This window comes from Lepidochelys kempii, chromosome 27 (genome assembly GCF_965140285.1).
Source record: "Lepidochelys kempii isolate rLepKem1 chromosome 27, rLepKem1.hap1, whole genome shotgun sequence".
Taxonomy (NCBI): domain Eukaryota; kingdom Metazoa; phylum Chordata; order Testudines; family Cheloniidae; genus Lepidochelys; species Lepidochelys kempii.
In genome coordinates this window covers 3,491,286-3,515,369 of record NC_136406.1, presented here as the reverse complement: position 1 = coordinate 3,515,369, position 24,084 = coordinate 3,491,286, and the positions used below count along the sequence as shown (strand labels likewise).

The following is a 24,084-nucleotide window of genomic DNA, read 5'->3' as shown; positions in this document are numbered from 1 at the left end:
TTTTTAGCTTAGTTCCTGTTAAAAAATAAAAATTCTTATTTACTCCGTAGTTGAGTTCAGTGATAATGCTGGGTACACCAGGCTTTAAGCAGTGCACTACATGCAGAGAGACAATCCCGGTGTCTGACGGACACACTCAATGTGTCTGCTGTCTTGGTGAATCCCATGTTCCCCAGAAAAGTGCCCATTGCAGCAAATTGAAAGCTAGGGCACAAAGGGACAGGGACCTGAGGCTTAAGCTCATTTTAATGGAGAAGTCCTTGAGACCAGCCTCTGATCCAGGACAAGAAACCCCTTCCCGGTACGGGTCACCAGTTCCCTCAGCACTGAGGTCCCCAAAATCCAACAGACCTGCCACGAAATGGTCGTCCTCCTCATCCCAAAGAGAGCAGACCAGCAAAAAACAGCCTCCAATTAAATTGCTCTCATTGTGCTCTCAGGTGCAGTGGTCTCAAGTTGCAGTGGGGGAGGTCTAGGTTGGATATTAGGAAAAACTATTTCACTAGGAGGGTGGTGAAGCACTGGAATTGGTTACTTAGGGAGGTGGTGGAATCTCCTTCCTTTGAGGTTTTTAAGGTCAGGCTTGACAAAGCCCTGGCTGGGATGATTTAGTTGGGGTTGGTCCTGCTTTGAGCAGGGGATTGGACTAGATGACCTCCTGAGGTCCCTTCCAACCCTGATATTCTATGATTCTATGGTCCACAGCCAAGACAAGCCTAATATAAACCTTCTAGAACTCCACGCCATCCGCAATGCCTGCCTCCACTTCCTGCCGTTCATAAAAAATCAACACATAAGGGTCATGACCAACAACATTGCCTTCATGTTCCGTATAAACAGGCAAGGGGGAGCCAGATCACATTCGCTCTGCACTGAGACCATCAAACTTGGAATCTCTGTTAATTCAACACAACATCCATATCTTAGCTTCTTACCTACCTGGATCCCAGAGCACAACAGCAGACAAACTCAGCAGATGATTTCCATGTGACCATGAATGGGATTTGAGCAATCCAATACTGCAACATGTATTCCGACTATGGGGTCACCCACACATCGACCTATTTGCCACTGCCCACAACACAAAGTGTGAAAAATTTTGCTCCAGGGCAGGTCTGGGGAAGCAATCCATGGGAGACGCGTTCCTAATCAGCTGGAACATGGACCTCCTATATTCATTCCCACCGATACCATTGCTATCCAGCAACAACCACATACCACACAACAGAACCACTAACCCAGGAACCTATCCTTGCTACAAAGCCTGTTGCCAACTGTGTCCACATATCTGTTCAGGGGACACCATCATAGGGCCTAATCCCATCACCCACACTATCAGAGGCTCGTTCACCTGCACATCTACCAATGTGATATATGCCATCATGTGCCAGCAATGCCCCTCTGCCATGTACATTGGTCAAACTGGACAGTCTCTACGTAAAAGAATAAATAGACACTAATCAGATGTCAAGAATTATAACATTCATAAACCAGTCGGAGAACACTTCAATCTCTCTGGTCACTCCATTACAGACCTAAAAGTCTCAATATTATAACAAAAAGACTTCAGAAACAGACTCGAGAGACTGCTGAATTGGAATTAATTTGCAAACTGGGTACAATTAACTTAGGCTTGAATAGAGACTGGGAGTGGATGGGTCATTACACAAAGTAAAACTATTTCCCCATGTTTATTCCCCTCCACCCCCACTGTTCCTCAGACGTTCTTGTCAACTGCTGGTAATGGCCCACCTTGATTATCACCACAAAAGGTTTTCTCCCCCCTACCCCCGCCCCGCTCTCCTGCTGGTAATAGCTCATCTTAAGTGATCACTCTCCTTACAGTGTGTATGATAACACCCATTGTTTCATGTTCTCTGTGTATATAAATCTCCGCACTGTATTTTCCACTGAATGCATCCGATGAGATGAGCTGTAGTTCACGAAAGCTTATGCTCAAATAAATTGGTTAGTTTCTAAGGTGCCACAAGTACTCCTTTTCTTTTTGCGAATACAGACTAACATGGCTGCTACTCTGAAACAAAGCCAGAGTCATCCTAATAGCCCCCACATGGCTGAGACAACTGGTGTATCCCTACATGTCAGCAGACCCCCCAATCACACTTGCTCTCCATTCAAATCTATTGTTACAATGGGAGGGACAGTTACAACACCCCAACTTGCAGATGCTACATCTCAAGGCATGGCTTCTCTTTCATGATGAACTAAACTGTTCAGACCAGGTCCAAAGGATGTTATTCCATAGCAGGTCCCCAGTTTTTGTCAGGGTTGTGTTCTTGAAAAGGGCAACAGATACCAAAATGACGGATGCCAGGGACCCGCTGGTATAGCAGTGATGTAGGCAGGAGGGGAGGGCGGGCTGTGATGGGGGGCAGAGGGGTACAAGTGATCTGGCCGCCTCTCCCCACCTCCAGCCAGCCTTGCAGCAGCAGGGGGGAGGGGGAAGGGGAGTATAGACACTCTGGCCATGGGCTCCCAGAAAAATGGAGGCCCCCGTAAAAATATGTGCCCCACCCAGCACTTGGGGCTTGCCCCACTCCACCTGGTGCTCCTGCTAGGCATCGGGGTACGGGGGCTTGCTCCGCTCCAGCCAAGGAGCAGGGGTCGGCAGCTTGGAATGTTTGCAGTACTGTACTGTAAGTTGCAAAGGACGGATATGAGGATCGGGACCAACGTGAATCGGAACACATTCCCCTATTGATGAGCAACAGATATGCGAAACAATGGATAAGTGGGAGGCATATACCAGGGACCCCCTGTACTCGTAGCACCTCTTTCTATAAGTGGAGCAGATTTACAACATGGTGCACCGCCAAACAAACTGATGCAACATCTACACCTCTCCCTAGACTACCTCTTAGAACTAAAACAGTCGGGCCTTTCCATAGCTTACTGAAAGTACACCTGGCAGCCATCACCACTTTTCACAGAAAGATTAACAACACTACAATCTTTGCCCACCCAATCACCAAATGATTCCTCAAGGGCATACAAGCTCTATACCCAGACATCAAACCACCCACTGTATCTTGGGACTTGAATCTGGTGCTAACGACCCTTGCTCAGAAAACTTTCAAACCTCTAGCAACCTGCTCCTTATTGCACCTGTCCATGAAGGTGTCATTTCTAGTAGCTATGACATCATGCAGACATGTGGGAGAAGTAGGGGTGCTTATGGCAGACCCACCGTATTTGATCTTTTTAAAGGATAAAGTTATGCTATGTACCCATCCAAAATTTCTACCCAAGGTACATTCATCATTTCACATTAATGAACTGATGCAGCTTCTGCCTTTCTTTCCTAACCCACATGTGAACTTGTTTGAAGCTATGATGCACACCCTGGATGTTAGAAGAGCACTGGCTTTCTACCTGAACAGAACCAAGCCATTTCAGACTTCTCCAAAACTCTTTGTATCCATAGTAGAACGATCCAGGGGTACATCCATGTCCACTCAGAGATTCTCTAAATGGATATCTGGGTGTATTGGCCTATGCTACCAATTAAAAGGCACCCAGTCCCCATCAACAATCGGGGTGCACTCAACCAGATCTATATCAACGTCCACAGCATTCCTAAACAATGTTCCCTTGATAGACATATGCAAGGCCTCCACCTGGGCCTCCAAACACACCTTTACGAGACATTATGCTATTATACAAGGCCCTAAAGCGGATACCCGGCTTGGCTGAGCGATACTATCCACAGTTATCTTATCAACTCCAAAGCCCCTACCATCCAAAAGGGCACTGCTTTACAGTCACCTGGAGTGGAGCACCCACAGGGACATCTCTCTTGAAAAAGAAGAGAAGATTACTCATCTTGTGCAGGTTTCAGAGTAACAGCCGTGTTAGTCTGTATTCGCAAAAAGAAAAGGAGTACTTGTGGCACCTTAGAGACTAACCAATTTATTGGTTATGCTCTAATAAATTGGTTAGTCTCTAAGGTGCCACAAGTACTCCTTTTCATCTTGTGCAGTAACTGGAGTTCTTCAAGATGAGTGTCTCTCCCCTCTACTTCGGAGTTTGGTTCAGGCTCTGCAGTGGAGAAGGAACTGAGGAGTCTGGGTCGCACACACGATACTTCAACCGCCAACAGTAAAATTCTCCAAGCAAAAGTGCAGGGGCACACCAACATCTGCAATGGAGCACCCACAGGGACACTCATCTCGAAGAACCTTAGTTACTACACAAAGTGAGTAACCTTCTCATCTGCACACCCTGCTCAAAGATGAGCTGTTTCTGAGGGCACACAAATTTTCTAAGTAACTCTCAGTCACCTTAGTCATATGTGCAGAATTCTAAACAATTTTAAATTGTTCCTTTTTAAATTTTCTCAAAGCTTCTAATATTTTTCAGGTCCCTATGGTATCTCAATATCAAAAGTGACAAACTCTAGATTTCACTCTGTGGTTCAGCCTTTATCAAATGCCAGCATAGTGTAATTGAGCAGGTTAAAAAATCAAGTATACTTAAGTTACTGGGTTTCTTAGCCAAAACTTTTATTTTTAGCCACTGAGGCTGACAGAACACAGATTCTTTGCTCTCCTTTTCCCTTATACAATGCCTGCTCCAGCCCTTCCCCAGACAGTCCCTGGTACAAACCTCAGCTACTCAGCCTCACTACCCAGCCTTGCTTCCAACCTCCATCCAGCCTCTTGCCAACCTCCCTGCCCATATACTCTAATGCTTTGTTTTTCCTCACCCATTCACCCAGCCTTCTGTTGACTTGCTGAAGTTCACCATATGCACACATCCAATTAGTCAAAATCACACAATGCACAACCTTAACTCTGACCTCAGAATATTTTTTTTGTAGAAATACTTCCATTTTAAAAGTGTGTTTGATAAAGTAGCTAATCCTTACTGAGGTTGGGGCTAAGGTTTTGCTTTTGACCGGTTTTGAGGAATTGGGCATATGCTTTGTCGATGGTAGTGGAAATGAAGAGAAGTTTGTGGAGCTGAGGAGTCACGCATTGTGGTGATGACGGCCATGCCAAGTACCTAGATAGTGTAAATGTTTGTCTACGTGGAGAGTTGCACTAGCTTAACCAGAGGTGTAATTTTAAAACTATTTAGTTAAACCTGTTCAAACACCTGTGGTGCACTCACTGATTTCAGTGTAAGAATGGCTTATTTCAGTTTAGTTAAATTGATCAGTAACAGGGTAAAATTCCTCTGAAATAAATCACACTCAGGACAGGTCTACGCTCAGATACACTGGTATATTATTCTAGCAAAACACTCCTACTGTAGATGCAATCTTACTAATATAGCTGCCACTATATTAGGGTCTTTTGCCAGCACAACTTAATCAGTCACAAATCGTACCTCATCTCACCCCTGACTAAAATACCTATGGCAGCAAAAGTTTATAGTGTAGATCTGGCCACTTGGGTATTTGCACTGGTTTAGCTAAAGGGGTTTAATTAAATTGGTATAAATTTGTGTGTAGGCAAGGCTTCAGTGCAGATGGATTTTTACCTAACAGGTCATGTCTGTGATTTTTAATGATTGCTTTGATAGGAATTGCACTTGAGAATCTGTAACTGTAACTGAACAAAGTTTGGGGTGTGGTCATACATTCTCCCCATATTTTGTTTAAAGACTTTATCATATTATACACTTGATTCAACAATTTCTAGGTAATTTATAGAATAAGAATAAGTTACTTTGACGATAAGTCTCAACCATTAATAATGCCTTATTCCTGCCTCCCCATTGGTTCTTTGTGACAGACTCTTTTTCAAGGTAATTACTCAGCTGGACTATCCCACAATATGAATAAGGCAGAAAGTCCCAAATTATGTTGATTTATTACCCTAAGCAATGTGCAGTGAGTGTATTTAAGAGGGGAATAGATACCTCTTTAAACAAAAAGGATAGTGAGGGAGGAACTAGTGGGAGTATAAAAATGAAGAGGGTGAAAGCGGCATCCCCGCGTGGCACCATTGTGCAGCTGCCTTCTTTCCCCAGCTTCCTGGGCATTCTTGCTGTAAATGGGAAAGAGGTTGATTGCTAACCCTGTATCAGCTTAAGCAAGCATCTTTCTTCTTTCATGTCAGCAGGTGGTATCACTTTCAGCCGTACAGCTGACTGTGAAGAGGTTTGTTGGCTATTTTCAAACCACAGGTGAGGGCATGTGATGACAATACAGTATCAAGTGCTGACTTAATGTTTATCCTGCAGTGGAGAAGCACTCATGTAATGATTTCAAAAGAAGGAAATAAAAGAGCTTTCCTTGAAAACCAACTGGAAAGGTCAAAAGGCTTGTCATTCTGCTCGCATTCTCCCTACATTCCTCTTGCTTCCAGAGCCTCATTGACATGTTAGCCGTTTGACATCAGAGGTTGATAACCTGCAGTGCACTAATGCAAAATGTATGAATGTTAAACTTCCACTTCACCTGGTGCCAGAGAGCTAATATAGTTACTGACTGTGCCTGTGCTCAACTTAAAGATCACTTTCCACTTCCTTTTCTCTGGCTAAGTTACAGTATAGTGTTAGTTTTAATATCTGATCCCTCCTCTAATGGAGCGACCTTGTTTTGCCCAGACAAGAGGATGAATTCTACTGATAGGTCACTTCTATTTCTTTCTATAAGAAGAAATCTAAAGTAGAGTCCTAGAAGGTGGTAAGGGTTCCTGGGTTCAGATAGGATTTAGGTCATACATTAAAATGAGTTTTGTTGTCAGCTTTGTTTCCTATTGGTGCCTTTTCACACTGCACAGCTACAATTAGAAGAGCTTACCCCCCACCCCGTTCTTTCCAGGATTGATACACAGGCTTGGTGCAGTATAGGACTGACTGCTTTGCTGATGGGGTACCTTGCTTTAGCTAGTAATATCTGGTTTTAATTTTTATGAGCAGTCAGATTCACTTATGTTTGTTGGAAATAATTAGGAATGAGCTGTAATTGTATTTTCATCTGGTATTGCAAGTAATCGGATAAGAAAGATTATAACTTTGATTTCTATGAGGTAAATTTGTAGTGTTGTTATCTGCAAGAAGAGTGAATGAATATGAAGGACAGGGAATGAAACCATGAAAGAAAGGGTTTGATATGAATTTTGCTTTGATTAGCCACTGGAGGTTGGGGAGACTGACACACAAATGACCAACTCGCCCGTGACTGAGCTTTCCCTCAGAGGTGAACTTTTCCAGGACTATATCTCTTGTTGCATCCATTTAGAGGCTGCGCGTGAGACTTGTCTGTGATCTAATGATTGATGTAGCATCTCAGTGTTCAAAGGAAATAGGTTAATGTCTTAAACCAGTGAGCATAATATCGCCTTTAAATTATTTTTTTGATTTGTCTATTTCCTTGGTTAGTATCTAAGGTGCCCCTAGTACTCCTTTTCTATTTCCTACCAATTTCCCAGTCCTTCCTTTTCTCTCTCTCCCACCCTTGTGACCAAGGCAGTTGGATAAGTAAAGATACACACACTAGATATGATCAATTTACCAACTGTATTCAGTAATTTACTTGTAATAATGTGGTGTTTAGCATGACAACACTGTATGAGAAAACAGAGTGGAAGACGGAGGAAAAGAAACTTTCCTTCCAAATTAGTAGAAAATCATTGTCCGGAGAAAACAGAATCAGTGGTTCATAAGGGAAGCTTCATGTCTAGATCCTGAGAGATTGTAACATCCTGAAACCTTTGGGTGCTTTCAGCAGTATAGAAGAGAGTTTAGTGACGTAAAATCTGTCAAAGAGGAGCAGTGGCTTGGGAGAACTCATGTGAAGGACAATTAAATCAGAAGTAATTGTAATTGACAGCTGTAGGTTTCATGCCAGTGAGCAGGGTTCTGAACTGGAGCACCCAGGAGGTGCCTTTGTCATCTTGAATAGCTGATTCAGTCAAGTGGTGTGAGAGTCTCTGTGGTATACAATTTACAGAAACTGAGAATAAAAGCACTAACTTCTCTCAACTCTTGCCATTCAGCTGCTGTTGCACCTTGAAGTATGGAAGATGTCATGGGCATTTTGAATAGTAAACAGTGAGCTATTTCTGGAATACCATCAGGTATAGGGTGCGAGGTTGAATTTAGAATGAATCCGCCGATTTTAACACCACCTGAAACCTACAGTTTCTTAAGAGTATCTTCTGCGAGCAGGGAGGGAGTATGAGAGGCAAGTATATCAGGGTAAACTAGATGAGTCCCAGGATAATAGCCAGTGGCAGCAAAAGAGGCTTGCCTGGTGCTTTGTAGTACTGTTGCATGCATTGTGAGCCGTTCTTCTCTATAAATTTGGTCCTATATGTGCTTGGGGAAGGAATGCCCTAAACAGTGCCAACACTGGTTCTGCTGAGACAGTGTCAGTCAATGTGAGCCATGCTGCAATGTGTCTGAGAGGCTTTCCTTTCAATCCAGGGACTCGGTATAGGAAAGGGTGTTATCAGCAAATATTTTAAAATTGTTACCATCAGATTTTACAAATGTACCACTAAATAGAAATCTCTGACAAACGACAATTTCCACATCCCCAACCTTTAGCTTTGCTACGCATCTTGTCATTTGAATCTTGGAGGCTTTGCAGAGGCAGGAGTTACTGGCTGACAGTAGTGCAGGAAATAAGTTAAAATTCTGTCTCCATGGCATCTTTGTGTTAACCTACTGATTCTTTTAGTGGCACTAAACGTATTGAGAGAGCTGTGTCACGGTGTACATTCTGTAACGGCGTGTGTCAGAAATGACCCTTGTGAAGAAAGGACACTTCTCTCATGACTTAGCCAAGATGGCTTTGGACATGAATAGAAATGATCCAGCAGAGTAGGTTTCATTGGTACAGAAGAAGGGGGGGAGGGGGGCTCAGTGCAGTTTCATGCCCTTACTAGTTAAACCCTAAAATGTTCAGCTCATGCAAATGTTTCACTTCCTTCTCATGACAGTTTTGATTTACCTGCTGTGCCTGGGACCAGTTTACACTATCCCTGTATTATACCTATAACCCCATGATTGATCCGGACATTTCCAGCTACAATCCTGGCATTCACTTGAATGTTGTTAGCATTCATAACTAGATCTGATCTGTATCGCAGCATGCCAGCATTACACTGGTTACCTCTTTACATGCATTCCAATGCAGCCAGTTAAAACTAATGGTCAGAACTGGCATGCAGGACTTACTCTTCTTCAGCAGGAAATGACTGCGTCCGTATTTTGGACTGTAGGGTTGTATTTGTAGCATTAGATTAGCACTAGCACTATGTGGCCGATAGACGTCAGATTATGAAACTACCCAGTGTCAAGTTAACTCAGTGCAATTTTTAATCTAAACGTTGTAGAATTTATCCTCTAGATGTAAACGTTGCATGTCTACCAGCAGCTCTATTGATACTGACAGGCGTCTTTGATACATTCCACCCCATTCATCAGTGAATTAAATGGGCTCTATTTCAATTACCATACACTAAGTGAGTTTAAGCCTTCAGAGTTTGAACCAAAATTTTAGTTTAAATTTTAACAATCTTAACATGTAATTGTTTAAATCCCCACTTTTATCCATTTTGGGCTGGAGGTCTATGCATATGGCACAAGTTAATTAGTGCTAGTGAAACCTCAGGAAGGGAACACATCTTCCAAATGTCACATTCAGCACTCTAGTAGGTCAGATTTGAGTTATTGCCTCAGACAGCAAATGGTTTACCTTTCAAGATAGACAGTAGGATAAGAATTAGGTTTTGGTCAAAGCCACTAGAAGCTGAGCATCCTTTGGGAGCATCTGAACAGTGCCTTTTAAAAACAGAGGGCAGAAGGAATGTTAATCCTTTGAGAGCATCCTTGTTATACATCCAAGGAGCATCTTTTGTTTCAGACTTTCTAGGAAACCTTCTGGAAAATAGCCGGTATAAAAGGATTAGGAGGGGGATGGGTTGGAGTGAAAGTATTAGCTAAAAATACTGACACAACAAGGGTTTGTCCATTTGAAAGCAAAAATGGAGTTCCTTTGTATGCCAGCCTCTGGATGGTGCATGCATGGAGCTGCAGCTTCTCTACATATTATTTGGGATGACAGTAATTATGGAACCATTGCACTCCTGAGGCAGAAAGGATCTCCTGAGCAGAGGAATGGTTTCCATGGCAACAGCATCAGCATCTGAATGACTTCCTGTCACCCCAAGTGGGTAATATAATGAGTTCATTACTGAATTCCAAAGGAAAACATGAAAGTGGGTGAGCTGCTGCAGTCGTCGTCGTCGTCCCCCCCCCTCCCCCCGAGGTAGCAGTCAGAGCAGAAGGAGCCATTTAGAAATCAGACCGTGTTTGGGTGAGGGCTTCAGCCGAAGTGAAGGGATGGGATAACCACCACCCTATCTCCAGGCTCCAAACATTGATACAGATTTACTGCAGCTCAGTCGGAAGGGTGGGGAGGGCTGTATATGTTTCTAGTCTGTTTTAATGTGGGTTGGGAGCACAGTTATTTTCTTATTTTTAGAATATGAGCTTCAGTACATTGCATGAAAGAGAAACTGTTAACATGGAAATTACTCAGTGCTCCAAAAACTCCCCCTCAGCACATGCAGCTGCAGTGAGAGAAGACAGGATCTCCAGATTGCATAGAAATTAGCAAGTAACACTCAAAAAAAAAAAAAAAAAAAGTTATCTCTGAGGACCGCAATAAAGTCGCTTCAGTTGTTGCTTTCCTAACATAACCATGATTTAAAATCCAGAGGTTTTTTTTCTTTTCAAATTTTATGGGTGAGTCTCAGGGACAGCCATAAATATATAAGCGGTTGTGGAACACCTGTAATTTCTGCACTGAACCTTCCCTTCCTATCATCTTAATAAAAAAATTAGAAACAATATCCTTACTGACTGTGGCTCTTCCGAGGGACTGCAGTAAGGTGCACAAATGTGTTTATCTTTGTGTATGACAGTCATATAGGTTATTTGTAGTGCGTCTTGTAAGACGGTTATTGAGATGTAAGCAAAAGATAATACCTTTCTGAAAATAAGTAAATAAATTAACTCACCTTAGGTGTGCAGTAATTACAGAAAAACTGGGAGTGACTAATTGTCATTTTTACTTTAGTGCTATGTATTTTATTCTGTGTGATTTCAAACTCCTACATTATCCACTTGCATTACTGTCTAGTTCTTCGTAATATCTTCATGCTGAGATAGAAGATGATTTCACTGGCCTCCTCACATTAGCTCAGTGAATACATTTCTCTATGTTCCTAAGCCCAGTTTTGTTGTCCTAATGTCAGGGCAGGGGAATGTGGGTTCAGTACTGTGAATGAGGATGTGCATGTTTGTACTATCCATATACTCAGGTTTCAGAGTAGCAGCCGTGTTAGTCTGTATCCGCAAAAAGAAAAGGAGGACTTGTGGCACCTTAGAGACTAACCAATTTATTTGAGCATAAGCTTTCGTGAGCTACAGCTCACTTCATCAGATGCATTTATAAATGTATTAGTCTCTAAGGTGCCACAAGTACTCCTTTTTTTTTTTAATCCATATACTGTTATTGTATTATCCTTAGTTATCCTCTTTTGGCTCTTTGCATGGCCTTTACTTTCATCCTTATTCTAACCTCAAGTGAATGATTTGTGTGCGCTCACTCCATGTTGGTAATACATTTGTGTTTTAACTACATAACCTTTTTGCCTTCAGATTAGCTTAGCATGCTTGATTTGACTAGTGAGTAAAGCTAGCAACATGCTGTAACTGAGAGTAAGTAGGGTGCTTGTCACAAAGGAAGTTGTGCACCTTACTTCATCATAACTCTTCTTTGAAACTCTTTGAGTTACAAGTTAGAACATGTTGCATGCCGTTACAATAAGGCATGATACAGGTAGTGCTGGACTAATTAGGCCTAATAAAGAACATTTTGAAGATACCTGTGTCAAGAAGCTGTTCTTGCTCTTCACTGAGGGTATTTTCAACCAGCAGTGAACATGTCCCATTGCCTGAGCCTGTGCTAAATTCTTCTTTCTGGACTACTTGCTATTTTATTTCCCCTGCTCTCTTAGCACTCTGTTTGCATAGCTGAGATCTCCGTCCTTGGATTTTCAGCTAAGCATTTCAGCAAGAACTGCACCTGTGCTGTACAGATTGTTTGAAAGAAAAAGCTTCCTAATATGGTTGTCTGAAACACTGTATTGATCTTTCTTCCACTAATTCTGCTCTGTCAACAAATTTTTACATCAGTATTTCTTGGGACTTTTATGAAACATTCAACTTTAGACTGAATTTTCTATGCTTCGTTTCGGCCTGAAGACCTCTTTTAAGATAGAGGGAAAATATATATATTTGCATCAGGCTAGAGCAGTACCAGCTCAAGTTCTAAAACTTTGCATGTCAGTAGTTCATGACTGATGCTTGCTTGGTTACAAACGAGTTTTTGTTTAATTGCACATAGTGCGTCCACAGTAGATTATTTTTCATAAGGTATGTAGGGGCACATTTAACAATGCCCTGCATGAATATGTGCAGTTGGCTAAGTGTCCATTTGTGAACTCAATAAACTTACAATGTCTACTGGTAGAGCCAGAGGATCTTATAAGTTACCTAAGGTAAGTAGCTTCATATTTTCTTTTCTTTAAATGTGAAAAACTAGGGTTAATGCAATAAAATGAAATGTAAACAGTCAGGTCAGACCACAAAAGTTCAACAGATAAGGTGCTGTGATGATATCTGTTCCACATTGCTCATCTTTTACGTTTTGTGGTATACATCCATAATTAAAAGAAAAATACATAAAGAAAATGCGACACGCAGGTGTGTATGAGATGCATAACATAAGGCTGCTCTAGCAGCATTAACTCAGCCACAGAGTATGTGCCTGTATCTTGGTTTTTTTTCTTCCTCCCTTGTTAAATGTAACACTTACAGATCATTCTCTGTTTAATATGCTATTAAATACCTAGGTTTTTCAGTGTGGGACATTTAGTGTTGCCACAATAACCTTGACTCTTCCATTTCCTGATCTGAGAGTTGGAACTGTCAGGCACAACATTGGACCTTCTCTAGCTTTGTGCATTTAATATAATGAACGCTAAGGCTGAATGTCAAAATATGGAACTGAAAACAATCTGTGTAACCCAAAGAAGAACTGAGGTGCCTAATAAATGTCAGTGGATTAAAATGCCGGAAGAAACATGCCATGGAAACCAGTCTCTTTGCACTGTTGCTCTAAATGCAAAGTATTCAGGTAATTAAATGGCACCTTCTAGTAATGTGAACTGAAATGGGGAGAGACTTTCTAAGGGGAAGTTCTTGCTTTAGAAAACAGAACAGGCAGTCCCCAGCCATAGAATGAAGGAGGCTTCAATAATATAAGAAACTTTCTAGCAAAAGATGAGTGAATGCAAGAAACAGCTGATGGTAGATGGGCTCCATGATTTCTCGCTGTTGCTGTTTTTCAGCAAATGTCAAAACTTAATATTAATTTCTCGTTTTCCCATTTCCTTCTGCCCTTCCTTCCCTCCACCACTCTCAGAAAAAATAGAAGTATGTGTTAGTATGATTGAACGCCTTGACACATGGTTTGTGGGGGTGAGGGAATGTGCACAAACGGAAATGAAATAGTGTAAGCAACGGATAGTTGCTCATTGAACCCTACCACCCACCTGTTGTTCTACAGTCAGAAAGGGAACAGCAGGTGTTGTGGCAGATCTGTGCATGTTTAAAAATAAAGCAACTGGAAATAAAAAGTACCACTTTGTCAGAAGCTGCAGATCTCCATGTGCCTGACCATTGCAGCTGATCAAAGTGGCCTGGTATATTTAGGACATTGTTGTATGGCAGTAGCATCTGTGGAATGAAACCCAATCAAAATGGATGTTGTTAATTCTAGTGAGGAGGGGGTTTACATTGACAAAAGATGCACTTTCTCCAAGTCATTCTTTCCAGTGGTTGTGCCTTGTCTCCAAAGCAACAGGGACAGACCAGATCTTTGCTGTGAGCCTGGTTTTAGGCCCACCTGTGGAAGAGCTCTCCAGAATTGTCTGTCTCAACGACTTCACAGGCAGCAGTCTCCTGTTCTCCCTTTGGATCAAAACTTTGTAAAGACTTAACTAAATTCCTTTATTGGCTTTGCCATTTTTCTCCTCAGAATTGCAAAACTCAAATTGTTTTTTGGCTTCCTGAGGAAGGTTTGAAGGTAGCCCTTTGCTCTCAGAAATGGCCAGCAGACAGCCAGGGGAAGCAAGAAGAAATATTCTCACTCTCCCTCTCACACACACACGGCAAACTCCCAGGGCACAGGTGAGGTGCTCAGCCAGTGCACTGGCAGGGTATGGGATAAGGCAATTGAGGAGGCTTCAGGGGAATTCTGCTCTCAGCTGGTTTGTTGGCAAGATCCATACTGAGACGGTTAAAGGTTGCAGATTCTCCCCCACCCCCAAACTGTTTACCTTCACTGCCTCAGCTGTTATAAAAGGTGCCAGCTGCTCCTGAAGCCAGCTGGTTCAAGTTATTTGTCTCTAGCATCTCTGGCTTCCTCCTCATGCTGGGTAGTCAGCCTCCACTTGACTAGGACCAAGCAGCAGGGAACTTGGAGTGAAGTGATTCAGACAAAGGAGTAAAATCCTTTCTTCCTTCCAGTCAGAATCATCAGACTGGCACTAATAATTAACCATCGAAACAACTTTTCTCGGAATGTGATGGATCCTCTGTCACTTGAGGTCCTTAAATCAGCATTTGATACCTTTCTAAAAGATACTCTAGCTCAACCAGAAGTTACATGTTTGAACACGTGGTGAAATTCTGTGACTTGTATTATGCAGACTGTCAGCCTAGATGATCATAATGGTCCCTTCTGTCCTTAACATCTATGAATCACACAGGTATTCACAAAGATTGTAGTCCTTCCTCCCTTCATGTAAAAGGGATACATGTCTGTATAGGTCTATCCTTATTTGGATTACCTTCTCATTAGGTCCTCTTCACAGGTCAGTTCTGCTAAGAAGGTAGAAAACCTTCCTCACTGCTCAGGGCAGCAGCCTTGATCATGTCCCTGGGTTAGAAGGTCTCATTCTGTTCTTCAGAATTCCACATGTTAAAGGAGAAGAAAGTCAAGATTACCCCGCTCGTCAAGATTACCCAGCTCATCAAGATGCACTTAGACCCAAGGGAATGCAGCCTAGCCATCCTTTAGAACATCACAGGTCAGGTTGATTTGATGAACATATTTGCATCCAGGTCCCAAGGGAAAATCAAAAGGTACTACAAGTGAAGGCTGTGGATAGTTTACCTCAGTAGTACTCTCCAAACCTTCTATATGAATCCTAACCCCATTCCCACCCTTTCAACCACTGAGAGTTAAAGAATATTGCAAAAGAAGAAACTATGGTGATTCTGGTCACCTTTTCATTGACCCCTAGGTTTTAGTTCTAAGACCTGATTGAAACGTAACTGGAGAACATCTTCCAGTGCCAAAATACAACCACCCTGTAGTGCAACAGGGACCTGTGTCTGAATCAAAAATCCAGTGCTGCCAAAAGTGCCAGCTGAGAAGGAACAGAGGGCCTGACCATTCAGCTCAGAGTCACAGTTGGGAAAGACAAGTCTGCCTGCACTGTAAGAAATCCACGAGACTCATTACCGTCACATAAAAGATTCCTGAGGACCAATCCTCCAGTAATATGCAGATTCTTGTCACGATTGTGAGCTGTGTGCTGCAAGCCCTTATAAAACTGCCTTTCTAGCATAACCAGTCAGTATTTCTCTACACAAGGGTGAGCAAACTATGGGCTGCATCCAGCCCATCAGACATTTTAATCCGGCCCTCGAGCTACTGCCAGGGAGTGGGGTTTGGGGCCTGCCCCGCTCTGCATGGCTTCTGGAAGCAGCGGCATGTCCCCCATCCGGCTCCTATGCGTAGGGACAGTGAGGGAGCTCCGCACGCTGACCCTGCCCCAAGCGCTGCCCCTGCAGCTCCCATTGGCCGGTAACCATGGCCAATGGGAGCTGCGGGGGTGGCAGCGCGTGCAGGGCCACCTGCACATGCTGCCGCATAGGAGCTGGAGGGGGGACATACTGCTGCTTCCGGGAGCTGCTTGAGGTAAGCGCTGCCTGAAGCCTGCACCCCTGACCTCCTACTGCACCCCAACCCCCTGCCCTGATCCCCCTCCCGCCCTCCAAACCCCTCGATCCCAGCCCAGAGCACCCTCCTACACCCCAAAACCTCATCCCCAGCCCCACCCCAGAACCCTCATGACTCCCAACCCCCTGCCGAAGCCCCCTTCCACACCCTGAACTCCTAATTTCTGGCCCCACCCCAGAGCCCGCACCCCCAGCCAGAGTCTTCACCGCATCCTGCAACCAACCCCAATTTCATGAGCATTCATGGCCCACCATACAATTTCCATACCCAGATGTGGCCCTCGGCCAAAAAGTTTGCCCACCCCTGCTCTACACCCTTGTTACTAAAAGTATCTTGCCTTCTTGTTACCTCCACGATCAGGGGGATTTTGGAGTTTGGCCTGCTGGCTACGGAACCTCAGTTGCACCTATTTCATCAAACATAGTAATTCTTTGACAGGCCTTCATTTCCAAGGTTACTATAACCTGCCTGTTCTATATGGAAGTGGTATTGTCATCATCCTATCTGAATTCAAACATTTTAGATAAGTAGAAGGGCATAAGTTGCGTGCAGACCAGGTCATTAATAGGGTAAAGGTGTATAAAGTAGAGGTACTGAGTCTCAGGTACAATTCCTCCCGTTACTGCTCACTCCTTGAAAGGAGCAATAATTTTCTGGGTGGAGAGATTGCACACATCAAATGATAACTGCAAGGCTAACACTTGCTCTTCCAGGCACACTTTCTCAAAGCACTGCATAGAGTCAGCATCCTTGTGATGCTGGCAGACCAGGCCCCAGCTCATGCCAGTACCTCAGGCCAATTCACTTGTGTATTAGTATAGATCAAAGTGATTGTTAAATGTATAAGAGTGTATTTGGTGTTTAAACTTCATGAAAAATACTCGGTTGATACTTGTGTTGTTTTTAGGGCTGTCAATTAATCGCAGTTAACTCACGCGATTAACTCAAAAAGATTAATTGCAATTGAAAACATTGCGATTAATCGCAGTTTTAATCACACTGTTAAACAATAGAATACCAATTGAAATGTATTAAAAATTTTTGGATGTTTTTCTACATTTTCAAATATATTGAGATCAGTTACAACACAGAATACAAAGCGTACAGGGCTCACTTTATATTATTTTTATTACAAATATTTGCACTCTAAAAAAGATAAAAGAAATAGAATTTTTCAATTCACTTCATACAAGTACTGTAGTGCAATCTCTTTATCATGAAAGTGCAACTTACAAATGTAGAATTATGTACAAAAATACAAAACTGCACTCAAAAACAAAACAATGTAAAACTTGTAGGCTCTAAAGTCCACTCGGTCCTATTACTTGTTCAGCCAATCACTAAGACAAACAAGTTTGTTTACATTTATGGGAGATACTGCTGCTTGCTTATTTACACCATCACCTGAAAGTGAGAACAGGCATTCACATGGCACTTTTGTAGCCGGTGTTAGAACGTATTTACGTGCCAGATATGCTAAACATTCATATGCCCCTTCATGCTTCGGCCACCATTCTAGAGGACATGCTTCCATGCTGATGACGCTCGTTAAAAAAAAAAGTGCTAATTAAATTTGTGACTGAACTCTTTGGGGGAGAATTGTATGTCTCTTGCTCTGTTTTACCCGCATTCTACCATCTATTTCATGTTATAGCCATCTCGGCCAGTACATGTTGTACGCCTTAAGAACACTTTCACGGCAGATTTGATAAAATGCAAATATCTATGTAAATATCTTGCGACACCAGCTACAAAAGTGCCATGAAAACGCCTGTTCTCAGTGTCAGGTGACATTGTAAACAAGAAGCAGGCAGCATTATCTCCTGCAAATGTAAACAAACTTGTTTGTCTGAGCCATGAGTGAACAAGAAGTAGGACTGAGTGGGACTTGTAGGCGCTAAAGTTTTACATTGTTTTATTTTTGAGTGCAGGGGTTTTTTGTACATAATTCTATATCATGAAAGATGAACTTCCAAATGAAGAGATTGCACTACATTATTTGTATTAGGTGAATTGAAAAATACTATTTCCTTTCTTTTTTACAGTGCAAATATTTGTAATAAAAATAATATAAAGTGAGCACTGTACACTTTGTATTCTGTGTGGTAATTGAAATCAATATATTTTAAAATGTAGAAAACATCCAAAAATATTTAAATAAATGGTATTCTATTATTCTTTAAAAGTGCGATTAATCACGATTAATTTTTTTAATCGCTTGACAGCTCTAGTTGTTTTCACTTATCTGCATCCCATTATAATGTAGGAGCAAACATTTACATTATGTATACCCCTGTAACTAAATAATCAATCAAACGAGCATTAAACGAAAAAGAAGCCTTGTGGCAGGCAAATGAAGAACTTTAACAGAGAAGTGCTAATTTCAAAGCAGGTGGTCATTGTGTGTGATGATCGGAGGCCAAAGACCCAAAATGCATTCCTCACTCTCCATCATCAAAGGAAAAGCCCACATGGGTAGTGACGCTGTCAGCTTGTTTTCTGTCAGAAGAAGCTAGAACCAGAAGAAGTGTGGATTCAAGGAAAAATCCAGCATCTCTGAACTGTCTGGACTCTTAGAGGGAAGTGTACCAGATGCAAAGCAGAGCTCCCCTGAGACAATCTGGGACTCATGAAAAGACTTTTGACAATCTGGCAGTTTATTGCATCACTGCCACTATTTGGGATTACAAACTGTGACTCACCTCTACATATATTTTACCTGCTTCAACCTCTCAATAGCTCTCATTTCCTTTTCTTAGCTAATAAACATTTAGTGAGTTTACTATAGAATTGGATACCAGCATTGTCTTTTGTGTAAGATCTATGATTGATTATGCGATAACTATGATAACTTCTATGATGAGATAACTGGCTCTGTGGATGAGGGGAAAGCAGTGGACGTGTTATTCCTTGACTTTAGCAAAGCTTTTGACACAGTCTCCCACAGTATTCTTGCCAACAAGTTAAAGAAGTATGGGCTGGATGAATGGACTATAAGATGGATAGAAAGCTGGCTAGATTGTCGGGCACAACAGGTAGTGATCAATGGCTCCATGTCTAGTTGGCAGTCGATATCAAGTGGAGTGTCCCAAGGGTCAGTCCTGGGGCTGGTTTTGTTCAATATCTTCATTAAAGATCTGGAGGATGGTGTGGATTGCACTCTCAGCAAATTTGCGGATGACACTAAACTGGGAGGAGTGGTAGATACGCTGGAGGGCAGGGATAGGATACAGAGGGACCTAGACAAATTGGAGGATTGGGCCAAAAGAAATCTGATGAGGTTCAACAAAGACAAGTGCAGAGTCCTGCAATTAGGACGGAAGAATCCCATGCATCGCTACAGACTAGGGACCGAATGGCTCGGCAGCAGTTCTGCAGAAAAGGACCGAGGGGTTACAGTGGACAAGAAGCTGGATATGAGTCAACAGCGTGCCCTTGTTGCCAAGAAGGCCAATGGCATTTTGGGCTTTATAAGTAGGGGCATTGCCAGCAGATCGAGGGACGTGATCGTTCCCCTCTATTCGACATTGGTGAGGTCTCATCTGGAGTACTGTGTCCAGTTTTGGGCCCCACACTACAAGGAGGATGTGAAAAAATTGGAGAGAGTCCAGCGGAGGGCAACAAAAATGATTAGGGGACTGGAACACATGACTTATGAGGAGAGGCTGAGGGAACTGGGATTGTTTAGTCTGCGGAAGAGAAGAATGAGGGGGGATTTGATAGCTGCTTTCAACTACCTGAAAGGGGGTTCCAAAGAGGATGGCTCTAGACTGTTCTCAGTGGTAGCAGATGACAGAACGAGGAGTAATGGTCTCAAGTTGCAGTGGGGGAGGTTTAGGTTGGATATTAGGAAAAACTTTTTCACTAGGAGGGTGATGAAGCACTGGAATGCGTTACCTAGGGAGGTGGTGGAATCGCCTTCCTTTGAATTTTTTAAGGTCAGGCTTGACAAAGCCCTGGCTGGGATGATTTAGTTGGGGATTGATCCTGCTTTGAGTAGGGGGTTGGACTAGATGACCTCCAGAGGTCCCTTCCAACCCTGATATTCTATGATAAGTCTTTATTTTCTTGAAACTTGCCCACCCTGACTTTCGCCTCCTACTGCATTCTCCTTCAAATGAGTTGTCTCTGCTCAGCTGCTGACCCATGTAAATATATTTGTCAATCTCCTTGTAGCAGACTGCAAACTCACCGGTGCGGTGCCTCCTGCTGGTCATCTGGAAATTAGCTCTTTTCCAGTTTCGGAGCACCCTCTGCTGGCCGGTGTCTCGCCTGCCTCCGGCCCCCGTGTCGCTCCCGGACCCAGTGCCCCTTTCCTTGGGGTTCTGCCCCCAGCAATACCCCACACTCTGGGTCTCCCCTCCCAGGGGAACCCCTCAACCCTCTATGCCCACCTTGCCTCAGTGGCTACTGCCAGTCATCATCTAGCCCCCTCTCACTGGGGCAAACTGCAGTCTGTAAAAGCCTCTCATCATTGGCAGGGGGGTAGGACCAGCTGCCTCTGCCTATCCCCAGGCTACACCTCTGTAGCCCCAGTACCTGTTTTGGCCTTACCCAAGGCCTCAGCCTGGGGAGTTGCCAGGCTGGAGCTCCCCAGCTCCTCTTGCCTTTCCCCAGCACTGCTCTGCTTCCACTACCCTGCTCCCAGGCAGCTAGGCCCTTCTCCCTCCAAGGCTGGTGAGAGACTGACTCAGCTCCTGGCTCACAGCCCTTTTATAGGGCCAGCTGTGGCCTGATTAGGCATGGCCCCAGCTGTTGCTGCTTCCCCAATCAGCCTAGCCTTTTTCCACTGGAGCGGGGTAACTGCCCCGCTACACTCCTCGATTTCTTTCCCGTTTATAGTGATGATTCCTTCTGCACAATGCTCATTCCAGATCCACTTCGTCTTCTAAGTTTAGAAGTGTGTGCAACAAGAGTGATGTAGTGGTGGGAGTCTGCTATAGACCACCGGACCAGGGGGATGAGGTAGATGAGGCTTTCTTCCGGCAGCTCGCGGAAGCTACTAGATCGCATGCCCTGATTCTCATGGGTGACTTTAATTTTCCTGATATCTGCTGGGAGAGCAATACAGCGGCGCATAGACAATCCAGGAAGTTTTTGGAAAGCGTAGGGGACAATTTCCTGGCGCAAGTGCTAGAGGAGCCAACTAGGGGGCGCGCTTTTCTTGACCTGCTGCTCACAAACCGGGTAGAATTAGTGGGGGAAGCAAAAGTGGATGGGAATCTGGGAGGCAGTGACCATGAGTTGGTTGAGTTCAGGATCCTGACGCAGGGAAGAAAGGTAAGCAGCAGGATACGGACCCTGGACTTCAGGAAAGCAGACTTCGACTCCCTCAGGGAACGGATGGCCAGGATCCCCTGGGGGACTAACTTGAAGGGGAAAGGAGTCCAGGAGAGCTGGCTGTATTTCAAGGAATCCCTGTTGAGGTTACAGGGACAAACCATCCCGATGAGTCGAAAGAATAGTAAATATGGCAGGCGACCAGCTTGGCTTAATGGTGAAATCCTAGCGGATCTTAAACATAAAAAAGAAGCTTACAAGAAGTGGAAGGTTGGACATATGACCAGGGAAGAGTATAAAAATATTGCTCGGGCATGTAGGAATGTTATCAGGAGGGCCAAATCGCACCTGGAGCTGCAGCTAGCCAGAGATGTCAAGAGTAACAAGAAGGGTTTCTTCCGGTATGTTGGCAACAAGAAGAAAGCCAAGGAATGTGTGGGCCCCTTACTGAGTGAGGGAGGCAACCTAGTGACAGAGGATGTGGAAAAAGCTAATGTACTCAATGCTTTTTTTGCCTCTGTTTTCACTAACAAGGTCAGCTCCCAGACTGCTGCGCTGGGCATCACAAAATGGGGAAGAGATGGCCAGCCCTCTGTGGAGATAGAGGTGGTTAGGGACTATTTAGAAAAGCTGGACGTGCACAAGTCCATGGGGCTGGACGAGTTGCATCCGAGAGTGCTGAAGGAATTGGCGGCTGTGATTGCAGAGCCATTGGCCATTATCTTTGAAAACTCGTGGCGAACCGGGGAAGTCCCGGATGACTGGAAAAAGGCTAATGTAGTGCCAATCTTTAAAAAAGGGAAGAAGGAGGATCCTGGGAACTACAGGCCAGTCAGCCTCACTTCAGTCCCTGGAAAAATCATGGAGCAGGTCCTCAAAGAATCAATCCTGAAGCACTTGCATGAGAGGAAAGTGATCAGGAACAGCCAGCATGGATTCACCAAGGGAAGGTCATGCCTGACTAATCTAATCGCCTTTTATGATGAGATTACTGGTTCTGTGGATGAAGGGAAAGCAGTGGATGTATTGTTTCTTGACTTTAGCAAAGCTTTTGACACGGTCTCCCACAGTATTCTTGTCAGCAAGTTAAGGAAGTATGGGCTGGATGAATGCACTACAAGGTGGGTAGAAAGCTGGCTAGATTGTCGGGCTCAACGGGTAGTGATCAATGGCTCCATGTCTAGTTGGCAGCCGGTATCAAGTGGAGTGCCCCAAGGGTCGGTCCTGGGGCCGGTTTTGTTCAATATCTTCATAAATGATCTGGAGGATGGTGTGGATTGCACTCTCAGCAAATTTGCGGATGATACTAAACTGGGAGGAGTGGTAGATACGCTGGAGGGGAGGGATAGGATACAGAAAGACCTAGACAAATTGGAGGATTGGGCCAAAAGAAATCTGATGAGGTTCAATAAGGATAAGTGCAGGGTCCTGCACTTGGGACGGAAGAACCCAATGCACAGCTACAGACTGGGGACCGAATGGCTAGGCAGCAGTTCTGCGGAAAAGGACCTAGGGGTGACAGTGGACGAGAAGCTGGATGTGAGTCAGCAGTGTGCCCTTGTTGCCAAGAAGGCCAATGGCATTTTGGGATGTATAAGTAGGGGCATAGCGAGCAGATCAAGGGACGTGATCGTTCCCCTCTATTCGACATTGGTGAGGCCTCATCTGGAGTACTGTGTCCAGTTTTGGGCCCCACACTTCAAGAAGGATGTGGATAAATTGGAGAGAGTCCAGCGAAGGGCAACAAAAATGATTAGGGGACTGGAACACATGAGTTATGAGGAGAGGCTGAGGGAGCTGGGATTGTTTAGCCTGCAGAAGAGAAGAATGAGGGGGGATTTGATAGCTGCTTTCAACTACCTGAAAGGGGGTTCCAAAGAGGATGGCTCTAGACTGTTCTCAATGGTAGCAGATGACAGAACGAGGAGTAATGGTCTCAAGTTGCAGTGGGGGAGGTTTAGATTGGATATTAGGAAAAACTTTTTCACTAAGAGGGTGGTGAAACACTGGAATGCGTTACCTAGGGAGGTGGTAGAATCTCGTTCCTTAGAGGTTTTTAAGGTCAGGCTTGACAAAGCCCTGGCTGGGATGATTTAACTGGGAATTGGTCCTGCTTTGAGCAGGGGGTTGGACTAGATGACCTTCTGGGGTCCCTTCCAACCCTGATATTCTATGATTCTATGTGTTCACTTTCAACCCGATATCATGTGAAGGTGTTCGCAGTTGCTGCAGTTTGTTCTCCAGTTCTGCTGTGTCCTTTGCCAGTATTATGCAGTCATCGACGAAGAGAAGAGCGTTAACTTCCCCGTCAATTCTGATTCCTTCCTCCCAGTTCAATTTCTTGAACAGCGACTCCAGTTCTGCTGCAAACAGCTTCGGTGAGATTGTGTTGCCTTGTCTGACTCCTCTACGTATAGTAATAATGTCGGGGACATTCAATAATATTATCTCTGTCGAGCAATTGCAATTAATTTCTTTCAGCAGCTCAGTGTACCTCGGGTCAATTCTGATTTCATTGAGCACATTGAGTACAGTGTTACTCTCCACCGAGTTGAATGCCTTTTTGTAGTTGACAAATGCAGTGCACAATGGTACTTTGTATCCCTTGCATTTTTTTCAATGAGCCGCCCAACTGAGGGGATGTAATCAGTTGTCAGATACCCTGATCAGAAACCAGCTTGTTCTCTGCTTTTGTGCATTTTGAGGTCCTTTTTAATCCGATT

The 24,084-nt window shown here is 43.8% G+C and overlaps 2 protein-coding genes and 1 long non-coding RNA gene across 7 annotated transcripts in view; 1 reads left to right on the top strand and 2 right to left on the bottom strand.

Moving 5' to 3' along the window:
* CDK5R1 (cyclin dependent kinase 5 regulatory subunit 1) overlaps positions 1 to 24,084 on the bottom strand; it is a 70,706-nt gene that overhangs the window by 7,738 nt on the left and 38,884 nt on the right. The window lies entirely within an intron of this gene.
* Positions 1 to 24,084, top strand: part of MYO1D (myosin ID) — a 352,821-nt gene that overhangs the window by 296,520 nt on the left and 32,217 nt on the right. The gene's annotated exons all lie outside the window — the stretch shown is intronic.
* On the bottom strand, positions 376 to 21,451 carry LOC140904022 (uncharacterized). Its single transcript, XR_012156414.2, has 3 exons — positions 20,274 to 21,451; positions 14,904 to 15,017; positions 376 to 472 (listed from the first exon to the last, which is right to left on the bottom strand). It is a non-coding gene; the product is annotated as an uncharacterized LOC140904022 (long non-coding RNA).